Source organism: Triturus cristatus, chromosome 11, assembly GCF_964204655.1.
Source record: "Triturus cristatus chromosome 11, aTriCri1.1, whole genome shotgun sequence".
Classification (NCBI taxonomy): Eukaryota; Metazoa; Chordata; class Amphibia; order Caudata; family Salamandridae; genus Triturus; species Triturus cristatus.
In genome coordinates, this window is record NC_140594.1 from 648,402,871 (window position 1) to 648,419,480 (window position 16,610).

General features: G+C 47.7%; 1 protein-coding gene and 1 long non-coding RNA gene across 4 annotated transcripts in view; both read left to right on the top strand.

Annotated features, from left to right (window-relative positions):
* Positions 1-4,974, top strand: part of LOC146785234 (uncharacterized) — an 84,006-nt gene extending 79,032 nt beyond the window's left edge. Inside the window, exon 3 of the long non-coding RNA XR_014970940.1 lies at positions 4,732-4,974. This is a non-coding gene — a long non-coding RNA (uncharacterized LOC146785234). The remainder of the gene's footprint in view (positions 1-4,731) is intronic.
* A 10,872-nt stretch (positions 4,975-15,846) lies between these two features.
* The window catches only part of FARP2 (FERM, ARH/RhoGEF and pleckstrin domain protein 2), a 1,344,877-nt gene continuing 1,344,113 nt past the window's right edge, over positions 15,847-16,610 (top strand). For all 3 annotated transcript variants that reach the window (XR_014970597.1, XM_085634160.1, XM_085634162.1), the window contains exon 1: positions 15,847-15,952. The gene's annotated coding sequence lies outside the window, so the exon portion shown is untranslated. The remainder of the gene's footprint in view (positions 15,953-16,610) is intronic.

The following is a 16,610-nucleotide window of genomic DNA, read 5'->3' on the forward strand; positions in this document are numbered from 1 at the left end:
GGAGCAGCCTCCCAGAAGACATGGGTACCACAGGAGGGTTGGGAGCAAGCAAAATTAGGATCATGGGACTGGTAGAAAATCGAGAGTGGCTTTGACAACCTTAATGAGGCCTAAAAGGGAAGGGGGACTGGCGGTGCCGGATTTCGAATATTACTACTTAGCTGCTCAACTACAATGGCTGACAAAATGGGTATCCAGCCACCTACGGGCAACAATACAGAGAGGTGATGGATGCCCCGCTTCCGGATCTCCTTCCCAGAATAGTATTGAAACTACCTATACCAGAGAGAGAGATGAACGCGGAAGCACATGTGGATCACAAAGGCTGGATCAGGAAGTCGCAGAGAGCTAAAGTGAGGCGCCTGTATGCACCGGAGATACCATTAAAATATTGCATGGCATTGCCTCATAGAGTAGACTGGAGGAAGCTGGGAGCATGGGAAGAAGCCGGAGTGCTCACCATAGGGCACCTGTATCACGAAAGCGTGTTATTACAATTCACAGACTTAAGTCATCAAAATTAAATAGCAGGGGGCGATTTCTTGCTTCATGCAGCCTTAATTGCCACAATACGTAAGCATTGGGGGATGGTCCTGGCTGAACCTGGATTGGATGAGGTGTGTCAATATGTGGTAACGGCAGCGGGGACGGTCAAAGCGGTCACCTGCTTGTATAGGAAATTGAGTTGTGCAGTACTTCTTCCACTTAGTGGACTGCAACAGAAATGGGAAGATGACTTAGGAGAACCCTTGGATGATAAGACATGGGTAGAGTTAACAGAGAGGGTCAGTAATGTCACTAGAAATGCCCGATTTCAGCGGGTTAATTTTTACATATTCCATAGGGCGTATCCCTCCCCCGGACACATTAACAAGTATTTTAACACGCCCGCGGCCATGTGTCCCCGGTGTGGCGAAGTTGGAGCGGAGTTCCTCCATATGTTCTGGAGTTGCCCATAAATAGAGAATTATTGGTGGGAGGTGACGGAACTTACTGGGAAAGAAGTAACTAAGACAGAAGGATATTGCTTGCTACACAGATTTCCACATACGTCTAAGAACAAGATTACTAGCAAATTTCAAGATCTAGGTCTAGTATTAGCCAAATGAGATATCACCAGTCATTGGAAAGCGAGGGGGGAGTCCCAGCATCCTTAGGTGGAGAAGAGATTTTGAGCGTTGGGCAGGTAGCGAAGGAACGGTTCACTTACTGAATGATAGGAGAAGTGGGAGTAACAAGGTACTAGAAACAGCCAGGGCATGGGAGGCTTTAACGCTGCAATTGAAATTGCTCATTGACATCTTAAAAGAGTGAGACCGAGAATATTTGGGCCCGGATGGGTGGTTTCACGTATTACAAATCGATGCATAAGCAGAGAGACGGGAGGGCTGCGGAACGGGTTCCCAGCGGACGACTCAATAGGACCCTCAGAGTCCAAACGGTTTAGATGGGGAAAACTGGACGACATCCCGAAGAGGGATGCGGATGCTTAATAACTCAAGACACGCCTGGGGGGGAGGGGAGGGAGTTCGAGGGTGGGGGGAGTTATTGATTAGAGGGGGAGGGGTTTGCATTATTCAATTATTGTTTTGCTCGTAGACATGTTCTCAGTTAACATACAATACTGGAGTCGGAGCATGGACATTTACATAAACACTCCAGAGCTATATGTGTATTAGAGATGTATTTTCGCTGGTGGAGCCAGCACATATTCTGTATGATGCCTCATTTTTCAAATGATCAATAAAGTCTGTTTACAAAGAAAAATGGGACTGGCATAAAATTCCATTGCAGTGAACCCGTAGAAGACCTATCAGTGAGCTTGGTCAGAATTTGTTGATGGCGGTGCAACTTACAGAACCAATGATGCACAAGGGCAAATAGCAAAGTGGGACGATGACGTTAGGTTTATTATGATGAACATAGATGAGAAAGTGTCAGCAACTACTATTTCAGGTAAATTGGCAGGTATTCGATTTTATGGAAAGTTCTTTTGGGGGATATGAACCCTCAGCGGGTGAAATGGGTAGACATATTGTGACAGGTTGGGCAAAAGAAAGGAAGAGAAGAGAGTACACAAGAGAACCAGTTACGATGAGCCGTTTGATATTGTTGATTAATGGTTTGAGCAGTTTCTGGTATTCTGCTTTTGTGCTGAAGTTATTTAGACTATGTGTGTCTTGTTTATTCTTTGATGCTTTTCTGATTTCTAAACATTTAGGATCAGGCAAAGAAGGGGGTCTAAGAGTTCAAAACGTAACAGGGTCTGGTCAGTTTGTGAGGATTTTCCTATCTCATTCAAAAACAGATCAGGTTGTGAAAGGTGCCGCCATTCTTTTCAGCATGCTTGGAGGGCCAGTATGGCGGGGGGGGGGGGGCGGACAGGGGCGCAAGGAGTTTTTGTTTTCAGGCATATAGACAAATCATGCTTAACATCAGAGCAGGTGTTGTCAGTCATGAGGAAAATTCTACAGGCTGTGGGGGAAAATCCGATTAATTTCGGCACTCATTTTTAGGTCTCGGCTGCGAAGGCTGCGCTTGCGCAGTCTCGCTCCGAGATTTAATGACTTTGAGAAGAGGGGCTTGCACCCGCCCCTCTTCTCTCCTGTTCTCCATTGGCTGGCCTCTTAAATGCTGGCCAGCCACTGGAGAAGAGGTACAGTCACTCCGTTGAAGCCCCGTCCTTTTCGGATCGGGGGCGTGTTTTTTGCGAGAAGTCTCAGGGAGGAGACAACAGCAAAACACGCCCCCAAATCCGAAAAGGACGTGGCGTTTCTCCGAGGCATTTTCTGCTGTGCCTCGGAGAAAGGCAGTGGTGTCCCGGCGTTGCTCCCTCACCTGATCTCCTGTGATCAGCAACCCAAGACGTTACATCAGTGGTGCCTGCGAGAAGCAGAACGAGCAGCGGAGTTTCGAAGCAGGCCTGGCGGTGAAAACGTTTTGGCTCTCTTCTAGCATGCTCTGTGGCCTCCAAGCCCAGGCGACACCCTACTGCTGAATGCCGCTCCCTAACGTGAGGCGCGCGCTTATATACCAGTGGAGGGGTGCAACTAATTATTAATAGAAGGCGAAGGAACAACGACTTTACCGTCATCAAACACGAAATTTCATAAACTGGGGATGCTCAAAATAGAAGCGGCGCCAAGAGAACAGCAACACGTCCGCCTCAGAGCGCAGATTTTTAAACGCTGATTGATTTATCTTTCGAAACAGACAGTTATTCACCCCGCCTCCCCCCAACCCCGGTCGGGCAGTCTTGCCACGCCCCCTACTCCTGGTCCTGAGCGGCGAAGGTCTGGGCGCATGCGCAGTGCTGGGTTGCCGTTAGCCCGGTTCTTCCAGCGGTGGGGGCGAGCAAGCGCCGCCGCCGACGCCAGGCACAACGGTATCACCGGCAACCGGCAGCAGAGCGAGCAGCCCGGGGGAAGCAGCTGTAGCCCCGCCTTCCAGGGAGCCATGTGAAGCTTCTTGAATTGGGGAGGAAAGGCCGAAGCAGGGTCTGCTGCGGGGGTGAGTGCTGGCCGTGTCAGGGGGTGCATGGCAGGAGAAGAGGAGTGCACCAGCAGACTGGGTTACGTGTCATTGACTCTCATAGATGAGTATTGGGAGGCTCTAGTTTCGGACATCCTCTTCATCACAAGGCAATTAAATGAACGTGATAAAGCGTAGCTTAGAATATATATGCATTTTGTATATAATATGTATTGCTTTGTCCTTTTTCTAGAGTTGTAATAATTAGATGTGTACGTTCACTTAATCTTCCCCGTGCCTAACAAAGAATGATTGTGTGTCCTAATGTAACGTAACAGGTGCTATGTAAGGCGCTCTGATACCTGATTGGATTCGGGTCAAGTTCGCGCTATATAAAAACTCAGCAAAAAAACAAAAGGGTCCCTGGTATCTAAAAGAAAGTTTTGGGCTGACATGGAGGTGTGAGAACATAAGGGAAACACGAGGCAGACTGATTCACTCTTGCACTGTCAGGGCACCAACTACCAAGTGCTTTACGCTCGCCCTCGCATATGGAAGGTGGCAGACTGGCTTGGGTCCGAGCCATAACCAGACTGGGACGTGGGACATGAACCCCCGTTCAAAATTCTACTTTCCTCAACCCTGCAGAATAGGTGGAATCTGGGACGTTGCAAAATCCCTTAGTTACTGCTCAGGCGCAAGCTTTTCCACTTCCTTGGTAATAGGCTGCATTTGTTCAGCACTAGGCAGTAACCTACCTTAAAAAGAACAAGCATTTACAATGCAACGGTCTCGGGATTGTTAAAGTTAGAGCTATTGGCATTGCTCATGACATTGATTTTGTTTATGTTTTTGTTTTTAAAACATATAGAGAAACGTCATTGTTATTTACAATGTCAATAGCTTAATCAGTGTGTGTGTAGGTGGCTCTGTGTGTGGGTGCAAATGAAATAGGTCTCGCATTTGAGAGTGATTAAGCTATTGACATTGTAAATAACAATGGCGTTTTTTTAAATGTCTTAAACATAAACAAAAATAATGTCATGAGCAATGCCAATAGCTCTAACTTTACCAATGCCGAGACCATTGCATTGTAAATGCTTGTTCTGGATTGGAGAGGCATCGAGAGCAGCTAGATTGAGATCCTCAATACAAGAAGTTAGGAAATTGGGATGGTGGTCACTGGACTGTTGTTTACAATACATCAGAGAGTCGGACACCCTTTGAATCCCTATGGCTAATTTTTGTTTTTAATTTCAGGTTGTATTGCGGGCCGATGGTGTTTGCTTTGTCCATTTGGATAGTCGGGCACTTCTTCAGAAAATGGGCGGCGAAACATGCGGATTAAAGACCATGTGGAAGAAATATGGGTTTCGTTTTGAGGACATACGAATTGATAGGTGGGGTTGGGGGAAGATGATATGGGGACAGTTGCTGCCTAGTCTGTCAAATTTGGTTCTGTTCGACGTTGTCCTGATGTTTTGCCTATTCACCTGGGGGAAAACGATTTAGTGCAGTAATCCGGCCTGCGTATTTTGAAAGAGATGTTTATTTGTATTAGTGATATTTTTAAATGTTTGTAATCATTTTTGCATAGTCTGCTTGCTTGACCTAATAAAGCAGCCTTTTTTATCTCTGAATTGGTCTGGTTATTGTGTACCATCCTGTCCAATAAAAGCAGCTCCAAGTCGGACACCAGAGTTCCAGAAAAGAGGACACAGCCCAGGGGCGGCTCCTCCACTAGGGCGGAGAAGCGTCGCCCCAGTGCTTTCTCACAGTGCGAGAAGCAGAAACATCAAATGGTAATAACTTCCTTTTATTACCATTTTATGTTTAGTTGTGGGTGGGCAGGGCTGCTCTGCGAGCAGGGGAGGAGTGGTTTGCCCACTCCTGAGGTTGCCATGACTGTTTGGTCGAACCAGTCATGCGCACTCTGCCCTTTCTTAGCGCAGGCTGCAATACAACCTGCATGGAGAACATGGACTCCCCGTAAGCCCCTAGGTGGGCGGCGTCCCCACCAATCACAATGCTGCCATTGCAGCGTTGTGCTTGGCTTAGGGGAGGGGAGGGAGGCTGCCTGCTTCCTGTTCCTGCCAGAGGAGGGAGAGCAGGAGACAAGAAAACACGGGACCAGGCCGACGGACAGGTATGTTTTATTAAATTAACTCCCTGTGCGACCTCAACCTGTGATTGATCCCGGCTGCAACTGATCCAGCCAAGGGGTGGGGCTGCTTGTGACTTATTCAGGTAGCCTGTCTTCTGGCTCTCTGGTTATCTTCCACTCCGAGAAAGTTGTTCTTATTATTTTTTTTAAATGCAACTGTTCAAGCGCAAGTCTTAACTAATGAAATTGCTGTGCATTCTCCTCCTGAAGGCCAAGATATTGTCTCCTTAAAATGTTGGTGCCATAGCAAAAACAACATACGCAAAAAAGGAACCTTAAAAAAAATATATAAAATTCTACAAATGTCGTAGACATAAGAAAGCCTTGCTAAACCAAGGTAGTATATTATAAAGAAAACACGCATCGCACACAAGCATACAAAAAAGAGTGTGCAAACACAAAGGAAAGAAAACACTGCAGAGAAAAGAGACTAGTAATAGGCCAATACTCCAAGGGAGGGAACTAGCTACGAGAAGGAGGAACAATGAACATATAAGTAAAACAAACCACATATTAACAGAATCAGTAGCCAGGGGCGGCATGAAAGCCCACCTAGTGAGAGAGGATGTGGCCTAAGGGCCAGAGCAGTCGACCTTGGCTCTAGGGAACCAGGTTTAAGTCTGAGCATGGGCTCAACATCCTGTGATTCGGGGCAAATCACTTGGTCTCCCCATGTCTACCAAAAAATGAATGTGTCCTTGTGTAATGCAACTGGTGCTCATATAAAGCCAAATATATTAGTAGAGTTTGAATGCGCACAAGCTCTTTAGTTTGAGGATTGAAAAGTTGTCACGTGCCACGGAGGTATCACTCTCTGAACCTTGGAGTGTTATCGTCATAAATTCATTCATGCGTTCTCTACCATTAATTAGAGAACGTCCCTCTGGGCGCTGCGGTGTGTGAATCGCATAGGCGAGATTCAGTTTCTTGAATGATTGGATCGAAAGCAGTGATTGAATATGTGTGATTGAAGGTTGGATTTGATCTTTATTCCTGTCATAAAGATGAGTTCTTTTCGCATCAACGTGGGAATATCATCCTGATAAGGTCAATCATATTTTTTGTCAATAATACCAATGCATTTCGGGCTCAACTGGGGCCCTTCATCAGGGGGATCTAAACAATAAAACAACATTTATCAGGGCAGGGTTTCGCCCACAAGTGTCGCATGAGTCTAAATCGTATTCCCTTTATAATATTGTATCTGTAGAACGTGTCTGATTGCTACCAATGTACTCTTTTGATCTGCAAAAATGTTATAAACTTGATTATCAAAAAAACAACATTTATCAAATGAGGGACCACGTCTTGTGAAACATTATTCTGATTCACAAGCTATTTGTTAAAGTACAAGAAATTAACTATGTATAGCATAAGTGAGCCAGCTAACTCTGATGGTGTGCCGCCGTGATTCATGCCAAATTTCAAGTGAAGGTGGGGTTAGATGCATCGCAAACGTTTAAAAGGATCGGTGAAAAAGATCCTTGCCTCAGTGTGCGACACTGACCAGTGTCTCCCATCTATCGTGCATGATTGAAAAAACTAAGGTTTAGTCACTCGAAAAGTTTGGTTGTATTTGGCTGTAACGCTCGTGTGATTCAAAATGCGGGTGATGTGAACGCGATCAGAAAATAAATGAAGTAACTACAAGTGTGCAGCGGTGAGCGCCGGGTTAAAAACAACGAAGTTGTGTCTAATGGTACCTTATATCCCGTTTGTTCTCTTGAAAGAGCGAGTGTCTTACCTTCCGTCTCTTGAATATAAAAGTAACATACGCACGAAGAACATCAAGTCAACAGTAGCTGCACATTTTAATGATAATCATCACAACATTGCACAATTGAAGTTTACCATTCTTGGGGTTGTAGAAAAATCAGAAGGGAAAGACAATAATAACACTCTTTTGCAAAGAGAAAATTACTGGATTTACCGTTTGGAATCTATGAAACCAAAGGGACTCAATGACCGCATAGAATTTGCGTGCTATTTGTAATTTTAAGCATGCACAAATGTAGTGGTTTATTCAGCGTTTAGCATCGCACATGGAGTATGAATTTGCCTCATTCACATTAACCCATCATTGTATATACATTCTTTATTAATTATTCCATTGATTTTCCATTAATCATTCCATTGTTTGTTGTTGATTATTCGAATCATATATCGATCACTTACATGTCATGCACATAGCAAACCACTTAACAAGATGGCACTGACTTTCTAGCTTTCCATTCAGATGAGGGCGCACAAGTGGTGCGTTCTTGCTGTTTCGTGGCTCACAGTCCGTTTTTACTTTCTATCACTTTTATTAACAACAATACACATTACACGGACACAAACGCCAACGCGAAGCATGGTGCACACTTTGTACTAACTCCACAAGAGACGGAAGGTAGGGCGCGTGGCTTGGCGCCGATGTAAGCAGCAGCGGACCTCGGAGCTCCTCCGTGGCTGCCTCTGCCGTAGATCATCCTGACGAGCTACGGAGGCCCCTGATACCGCAGACTAGAGCGGAATACCGGGTGCCCTCCTGGATGAACTTTTGAGGCGAGAGATGCGCTGGCAATGGGAGAAAATTGCGATCTCTCTGTGTGTTGCTCCTCATCGAATCGGGACCCAAAATGGCGGCTGTGATGGGAGGAGGAGACACCAGCCGTTAGGGACTGCAAGTGCCCCTGGCACGACTGTTGGCTGTCATACCCCAACTGCTCGGAGGTAGGATCCTGCCTGGGAACCCTGTGGTCGGTGAAGCTGCGGGGCGGAGAGGACAGACTCGCCTCGGTGGGCTGACTGGCTGAGGCTGCCTGACGCTAAGATGGCGGAAGGAGGGACCCTGCCTGTGCAGCAGTGAAACTACTGAAATCCAGACCGCCTGTCCTGCACAAGACGACTGCCGGCACAGATTAGCGCTCTATCCTGCTGAGGCGGCAGATTGCAGCGATACCTGACTGCACTGGTGCTGGGGCGGAAGGAGAAGTTCCCTTGGCCGGAGCTACTGAGGTTTGCGCGCCTGGTGGTGCTGCAGCCTGCTGACTTGCACAGTGCGTGGAGGGTCTGGTGATTGCCGCGACTGCCCTGGGCTCACGGAGGCCTTGTGGTGCGGTCAGGTGGGAGAATGACGGACGGAGGCGCGAGTGGCCAAAGATTGGAAGCACCTAAAGTAGCCTGCTATTCCAGGATTCGGTGATTTGTGCGCACAAACTACCCCTGGTGAGTGCTGGCGGGTGCCTTACATGCCCATGCTGAGTGGTACAGAGACATGGCAAGACAGCGGTGCTGAGCGAGAGCGTGGGGGCTGGATTGGATGAGGACACCGCTCAAAGCATGATTGTACTGGCGCTGGAGGCGCACTGCGACGGACTGCCATGCAGTGGGTGAGGCAAGGTCTAACATCAATGGAAGCGCAGGAACATCCTTTCGCCTGAGCCGGTCATTGCGAGCGCCATCACAGTGCCTGGGGGGTGCCGGGCCCGGACTCTGCTACACTGAAGGGCCACAGTGATAGCGCTGCAGGTCTTCCTATTTCCTGCACTGCTGCGGGGGCGAGCTCTCTGTTTCTAGATGGACCATCCGTCACACTACTGAGGGAGCTGGGGCAACTTCCGAGGGCTACTACGGATTGGAGTCGCCTGGCCCACGTACTGCCAGACAAGTCACGCGTGGGCTGAGGGGCAGGTGCCATTGCACCCACTGGAGGACGGCGGCATCGCACTTGGCCGGTGAGGGCGGGGCCCAAGGACCTCACGCACGCATCTGTAGCGATCACCAGAGCAATAGCGCAAACATTGGCCCAACAGCGTGGAGCGCAAGAGCCCCGTTCCAGACTCCAACAGCAGAAACATGTAAAAAACTACATTTCCCTGCATGCACTGGGGCGCAAACCCCGGAAGATACTACTTAAGCACTTCCGCTGGAAGCGGAAGGTGCTTGTCAATTGTATTCAGTGAAGACAAATGGCGGAGGGTGTTCCCCGCCGGAATTCAGCTTGAAGCATTTTCAGCGTTTCGTCCAGAGGAGAGACCCGTTTTACCCAGAAGACAGTGACGAGTGAAGAGACGAGACAAGTCGAAGGAACCCGCGGAACAGACCAGGTAACCCGGGAGAGACGCCCGGGAGTTCCTCTCCAAAGTTCGCTTCCTGCTTTATTTTCGAGTAACTCAGAGACAAGCACATGCGTGCTGATTCCGTGCCGTTGATTTTTCTATCATTAGTGATCTATAGAGGCGTTCAGTACTAGTACGCTTACGTCGTGGCACCCTTTGATTATAGTGGGACCGGGGTCAAGAACTCTTCCCCGTTCTCGTACACTAAAGCATTCGAGTGTGATGTAACACTCCTCCTGGTAGTACTATCGAGACATTGCGAGCAGTGCTAGCCTATCATTTATTTTCCTACGGTAACAGAGGGGAAGGCGTTCTGGTATTCCTATGTGAGACGCTACCAAGTACTTGTGATATTCATAGGAGAAGTCTCTTATGTGATATACTCAGTAAACAAACTCCTTCACCACACCAGAGGGGTTGTTCCCGGACTATTAGGAGACAATGTAGGGAGAGTAGCACGAAGGGACTTCTTTTCTCTCGGATGGTATCCACACCTCCTGTGTCGTAACAGGTGGGTATATAACCAGGGAGCGTGAAGCTTCAATACTTACGTGTAGCGATCATCACTGCATCCTTGACTCTCGCTTTCTCGTCCCTGCAGGTGGCAAGCCTCCCAGGAACTCCCTACCTCCCAGCCACTGCTCCGAAGGGATTCTCCTCCTCCCAGTCCCGTGTGTTTTTTGTTCTTCCTTTCCCCCTGGGTCCAGTCTCCGGTAGTTGAGTTTCCATTCTCCTGCCGGGGTTGTACTCTGGGGAATTGGGGATATTATCTGCACTCATCGTCCCCGCTGAGATCAAGACAACAGGTCAGTGGTGCGCTCACTGTGTGTGCGACTGACAGTCTGACAAACTTGACAGCATGGCCCTACTTCCGACAATAGCTTTGAAAACGGGAAGAGTGTCCAGGAGCAGGAGATACGAGGTTCTGTGGCCGACCGAACCGGAACAACACACAAACGATGAGGAGAGTACAGCTCTCATTGGGTGACATCATGCAGGCCATTATATCCTCACGGGAGGCGTTGGAGGCGAGGATGGACGCCATTGGGTCGGATCTCACCCTCTTGAAAGATGACCACCGGAAACTTAAAGAGAGGGTAGTAACCAACGAGACTATCATGAAGGACATACCAGATGCGGTCACCATCCTTCAAAGCTCACTGAAAGAAGTGGTGAACAGGGTTAAGGTGCTAGAGATGAGAGATGAGGACAGCGAAGGACGTTCGAGAAGGAATAACCTCTGCATCGTAGGCGTCCCGGAACGAGAGGAAGGGGCTGATGCGGTTCAGTACTTGGAAACATGGCTGAAAACGGAGGTGGCACCGGAGGGTCTCTCCCCCTTCTATGCACTGGAACGTGCTCACAGGGTCCCGAATCGCCCAACTAGACCTGGAGCCCCACCCCGTCCACTTGTGGTACGGCTACTGCATTACCGGGTTCGGGACTTTCTTCTACAGAGGGCCCGCGAGAAACAGAACCTACAGATCGGGAACAGCAAGGTGATGATATTCCCGGATTATACTAGGGAAGTGCAGCGCCAAAGATCCTCCCTCCTGGCTGTTAAGCGGAAACTGCGCCAACTTCATCTTCCCTATGCAATGCCGTTCCCGGCCCACCTTAGGGTAACTTCAGGGGCAAAGACGCACTTCTTTCTCACCCCGCAAGCCGCTTGGGACTGGTTGGAAACCCGAGGCGACACTGAGCCACGCTCGCCACACCTGAATTCACCCCAGCGGCGGTTGTCTCCTGTTTCACCCCCACGGAGGTCCATTTCTCCTGCTGGCCGCCGACGGGAACGAGATAGGGCGGTTTTGGCAGTGGCAGCCATTAGCCATGGGAATGGCAGTCCGACTGGCAATGACACTGACCGCGAGAGGCAGGGGGCGGCTGGTGAAATTTGAAAGTGGTAGGGCGTAAAAGTTTGGGATCAGTGACCTGTAGCGAGCAAGCTCGACTGTCATAATGGGGGTCCGAGGGGATTATACCCCTGCAAAAAAATAAACAAAGCTTGGCAAATGGTGCATTTTAAAGCATATTTGAGCAAGCAAGAAGGTTAATAAGGCAATTGTGAAAGTGCAGTTCTGACATCAGTAAAGAGATTTCATATGATGACGTACATAGCTGCTTATTCAGTATAGCCCCTGCCTACTTTTGATCACAATACGATCCTGCAGTGACCGGTTATTACATTCCCCATGAGTGTGTCCAGTCAATGTTATAGAGCTATTTGTGCGAGAGCAAAAATGCAAGAAAAGAACGGTGAAAAACTGCAAAAAAATAGGTCGTATTATCCTTATGCAGTATGTTACGTGCGTACTGGAGTTGGAAAGTCTGAAATGCCTAAAAAAAATACATAGAGTGGGCTTTGGCTCCACCCAAAGAGTGGGAAGCGGACCTTGGGATCCCTATAGAGGAGAGGCCGTGGAGGAGCTGATGGAGCAGGCGTGGAAATGCTCTAGAAATGCGAGATTTCAGGTGATACAGTTTTATGTCTTCCACAGGGCGTATCTCTCCCCGCACAAAATCAACAAATTTTTCGGGTCCCTAACTGCCTGTCCACGTTGTAAATTAGAGAATGCTACATTTTTACACATGTTCTGGGAGTGTCCATTGCTGCACGAGTATTGGGGGGAGGTAACGGCTAAACTGGGCGAAATAACGGATAGGGACATTGATCAGACCCTGGGTTTTTGTTTAATTCACTAGTTCCCTCACACTGCCCGTAACAAAGTTACCAGTAAATTCACAGACTTGGGGCTAGTCCTTGCTACAAGAGAAATCACCTGTCATTGGAAGGCGGTCACGGCACCTAATGCTGCACGATGGCTGCGAGAGTTTATAAAGTGGGACGACTGCGAGGGGATTCTCAGACTACAAATGGCCCAGAGAGCCAATAATGACAAAATGTTGACCGCAGCCAGAGCATGGGTGGCGATGGTGGACTTGCTTAAGAACCCGACGGACGACAATGACTGATCCCCTCCACGAGAAGGCTTGCGCACATGAACGGCTGCATTGCCCTTATGGAACGGGTAGCGGGGTTGGAAGGCAGTGGGTACTAAGTGGTAGCTCCCGTCCTTTTGTCCCCTGACATTGAGATACCAGTAGTTCAATCAGTGTGACTCACTCAATACCGGGAGATGGCGGAAGGAGCGACATGTCTGACGGTGGCGGGGGGGGAAGTTGTAGGGGTGAGGGGCGGGTAGGGGGTGTTTTGTTGACCCGTTAACTATTGAGGTGGTTTAGAGAGAGGCCTCGCAGGGACGCTTATGAACTGGATCCTCCGGATGGGGTTATAGATCGTGCCTAACCTGGAACTGCCGACTACGTGAATGGTCGCAGGTATGAGATGGGAAATAGGGATATCGGGAGTGATGTTACTTTCAAGTATATTTGATATTGCATGTACAGGACGAGAATTCATTACTGAATGTTTGGGAAATTATCCTGTCTCATGATGATACTAGTAGAGGCATACTGAAACAATAAAATTTGTTTGAAAAAAACAAAAAGAGACGGAAGGTAAGACACTCACTCTTTCAAGAGAACAAACGGGATATAAGGTACCGTTAGACACAACTTAGTTGTTTTTAGCCCGGCGCTCACCGATGCACACTTGTAGTTACTTCATTTATTTTCCGATTGCTTTCACGTCACCCGCATTTTGAATCACACGAGCGTTACAGCCAAATACAACCGAACTTTTCAAGTGACTAAACCTTAGTTTTTTTAATCATGCACGATAGATGGGAGACACTGGTCAGTGGCCAACACTGAGGCAACGATCTTTTTCACCGATCCTTTTAAACGTTTGCGATGCATCTAACCCCACCTTCACTTGAAATTTGGCATGAATCACGGCGGCACACCATCAGAGTTAGCTGGCTCACTTATGCTATACACAGTTCATTTCTTGTACTTTAACAAATAGCTTGTGAATCAGAATAATGTTTCACAAGACGTGGTCCCTCATTTGATAAATGTTGTTTTATTGTTTATATTCCCCTGATGAAGGGCCCCAGTGGAGCCCGAAATGCATTGGGATCATTGACAAAAAATATGATTGACCTTATCAGGATGATATTTCCACGTTGATGCGAAAAGAACTCATCTTTATGATATGAATGAAGATCAAATCCAACCTTCAATCACACGTTTTCAATCACTGCTTTCGATCCAATCATTCAAGAAACTTAATCTCGCCTATGTGATTCACACACCGCAGTGCCCATAGGGAAGTTCTCTAATGGTAGAGAACGCATGAATGAGCTCACATAAAGCCCCATTCGGGTCGAGCTCGCACTACATAAAACTACAAAAAACAAGCATTGGCATAGCCAATAGGTCTCGCCTTTGGGACCTTATAAGTGTTTAGCCATGCAACAGTTGCATAACTAAATACTTATAAGGTCCCAAAAGCGAGACCTATTGGCTATACCAAGCGGCCCTGCGGCCCCGAAGGTGATCGCAATCATGATCAAACATCAAAGCGGCCGCTAAAGTGAAAGTAAGTGCGGTCAAGCGCGGCGCGCACATGCACTGTTGCTCTAGGCTGGCCTGGTAGCACTTTTTGAAGCCCTCTCAAAAAGTCTCACCAGAGCAACGCATGCGCTGGGTCAGGCGAGACCTAAACAGCATGGCTCAAAGATCGCGCATGCGCGTTGCCTAGGCTCGACCTAACAACGCATCAGAAGCAACAGCACAGCACTTGCGTAATTTGCGTTTCCTCAAACGAAACCTAAAGATGGGCTCTAAGGTCACGTAATGCAAGAGGGCCAATCATATTGGAAAATAAATTAAATTAGAACCCTTAAGTACTCCGGGATAGTTGTTGCTGTTTGAAGGACATTTCGCGGCTATCGTGAGGTAGCGCTTTGTGAAAGTTACCTATTTTTATGTCTCTGGTTGCTTCGTTTTGTCCGTGCTGCTGTATCAAAAAAAAATCTACAAAAGGCATTGATTTATAATATATTAGCACACATAATAACATGGGAATGTTACAGATAGGCAAACAAAAAACGTGGCCGCTAAGACATTTAGACCTCATGAAACCGTTCACTTTGTTGGTTCGATTCGTCTTTAGAGCTTGGTCGGACTCTTCCAATTAATTCTCTGGATGGTATTCTTCGCGCAGACAGTGACGTGCATACTTACCTATTACCTCTAAAATGGTCACTCGCCAGATACAGTAACAGCTCATTACGCGCTCTAGTTGTTACGTTGATGTAGCTTTCAGCAGTGGGCGGGCGGAGGAGGAGGAGGAAGGCTTTCGCAGAAGGTGAAAAATATGCTTGACCTACACCTTGCAGAGGGCTGTACGTCCCGGAATGAGGAGGGATGGGTTAGCTAAGGATCGCACGAAAGAAACCTCCAAGGGAGTCTTGAGCCGCTGCCATGTTAAGATCAGGCAACACAGGTGTTTACTGTACATTTGAAATATGAAAGTAGTGTCAAAGTGGCTGTTCATCCATGCAGCGGCACTGCCACAATTAAAGAAGTCGAGACCATCGTTTTACCCAGACTCATTGGTGCCTGAACACTGGTGTTATTGCGATCTTTTGTGAAAGGCTGCAAAACAGTTCGGTGTTTTAAACGGCAAACTATAGGGATTCAAGTGCACTGCAAATCTTACTTAAAGGATAATGGGGAGTCAGGTGAAAAGTCGAAAATGTGATGGGAGGGGGTAAATTGACGGTAAAATAAAAAACTGGTGCATGGGGGCAAGTTGAAGGTTGGGCTGAGATTTTAGAAGGGTGGGAACTCTGCGGGTTTTAGCGCTGAGATACTTCACTGAAAAAGTGTTGTGATTCCACTCATGTTTATTACAACAAAAAGCTTGAAGGGCTGGGCCTGAGTGCGGTACTTTACAGTGGCTGACCGTTTATTATGTATTTATATTTATAGAAATGGCCTGGGATGTTGGTGTTCTGACAATGATACATTTTCTTGTGAGTGAAGATACTTAGTTGCTTGGGCTGGGCTAGTAACGTTTTGACTGACAGGATCGATAAAGCAAAGGCTGCGCTGTAAGGCTTTTTTTTGCTCTCGGGGGCGGACGCGAGCTCACTCGAGGCGCGGTTATTAAAGAGCCTGAAAATTCTGCGGGGCGGGGTTACGAGGGCGGGATTAAGGAGCAGGACTGGGAGTTTACAGTCAGCACGAAAGAGTCCCCGGAGCGGAGGAGGGCGAGGGAGCAGGACGGGAGCAAAGAAAGGTGAGGAATTTCCCATACGAACGGAGTAGGGCCTCTGTTGCGTTCTCTCACGTCCCCTTACAGAGCGCTCCTGTCATCTAACCTGTTGCAATCTTTCCACGCTCCTGGTTGGTCCTGCTTGATTTACCCTGCAATCTATCAAACTCAATGAACTGCCCCTTCAGTCTGCTTCTCTAGTTTCCCCAATCATGTATTTCCCTCCATATCTTGTTTTGTCCCCCCCTTCCCTTCCGTTCAGTTTATCTCTTTCTACTCCTTCACTTTTCCGTTCACTCGTTAGACTTCCTCAACTGAAACCTCCGAGATTTGTTTTGTCATAGGGACATTTTGGGTCCACCCCGCGGTCTTGCAGTTATAATAAATGCTTTCTGTGAGTTGTAGTAAGCTTAGTTCCCGTCTGTAAAACCAACTGGACTAACTCAAAGGAAAACTATTATTTAGTGGAAAAAAGATTAGGACTCCAAGCGTTGGATCCCAATGACATAGAATCACGTACATATCCTCCCCTTGGGCGCAGATTTCCCAGATTGATCTTGTTCAACTTTTTCAACCTTATTGCCTCTTCTGTGCCCCGCATTCACACTATATGCTGCCTCCCATCCACCCATTTCGCACCAATGCTTCACAATTGTTTACTCCTTTGCTTCTCCACTGTACC